The sequence below is a fragment of the Odontomachus brunneus genome, unplaced genomic scaffold (assembly GCF_010583005.1).
Source record: "Odontomachus brunneus isolate Ranch 3 - 2012 unplaced genomic scaffold, Obru_v1 Obru_scaffold_032, whole genome shotgun sequence".
NCBI classification, from domain to species: Eukaryota; Metazoa; Arthropoda; class Insecta; order Hymenoptera; family Formicidae; genus Odontomachus; species Odontomachus brunneus.
Window position 1 is genome coordinate 1,592,854 of NW_022639482.1, and position 916 is coordinate 1,593,769.

The 916-nt window shown below is 27.6% G+C and overlaps 1 pseudogene; it reads right to left on the bottom strand.

Annotated features, from left to right (window-relative positions):
- Positions 1 to 916, bottom strand: part of LOC116843430 — a 6,768-nt pseudogene that overhangs the window by 294 nt on the left and 5,558 nt on the right.

Below are 916 nucleotides of genomic sequence, written 5' to 3' on the forward strand. Positions count from 1 at the left end.
TATTGACATAATGGTTAATCAACAGTATTTATTTCAATTGCCCAATGTGCTGATATTTTATTTTATTATAAAAATAATTTTATAACTTTGCATTTTTATTATTTTGTACTTTGAAATATTTTAAACATATGAAAATTATATACATGTGCAACAAAGTATTAATATCAGCTGTGGTATTATAATCATAATATGTCGATATAATACTCACGTCTCCGAAGCTACTAATGGACAAATCGATTATATTTCCAGCGGTAAATTTGGTGGTCGCGTTGGACATACAAATGATCAAGATGATGGCGTGACTTTTTTTTCCAGGTAGCCGATACCAATCGATCATATATGAGCTCTCACATATTTTCATGGCCTGTTACAAGATTTGTTTTACAATTCTGTTATAGGCAACTATCGTTTTAGATTATCGATAGAAAATTGTTTTAGATTATTTCATATCTATTATTTGAAAAAAAAATAGTGCAATAGTACGGAAGTAATAACGGAAGTACCTGTTCCACTAAAAGTTCACCTATATAACAAAATATGAATATGTTGAATGTAAGAGAGATGAGTAATATCAAATACGTTAGGCCACTAACAGGTTGCTTAAAATCCCATTCCTACAATAATGTAAAATATATGTTTAATATGAAATATATGTAATTCGCAAACAGATAACAAGAAAAATATTAGTGTTGCGAATTATCTAGATATCTTGATACTTAGGTACTATTTAAATATCCAAGTTTTTTGGGTATTTCCGATTGTTTCTCAAATTTACTTGAGTATACAAATTCCATAATTATAAATATTTTAATATAATTTCTTAGAAAAATGAGAGATAAATCAATAATAGATGACAAATGGATTCGAGTATTAGTCGCGATTTCTTGTTCCAAGTACCCGAGTATTTAGTTATTAT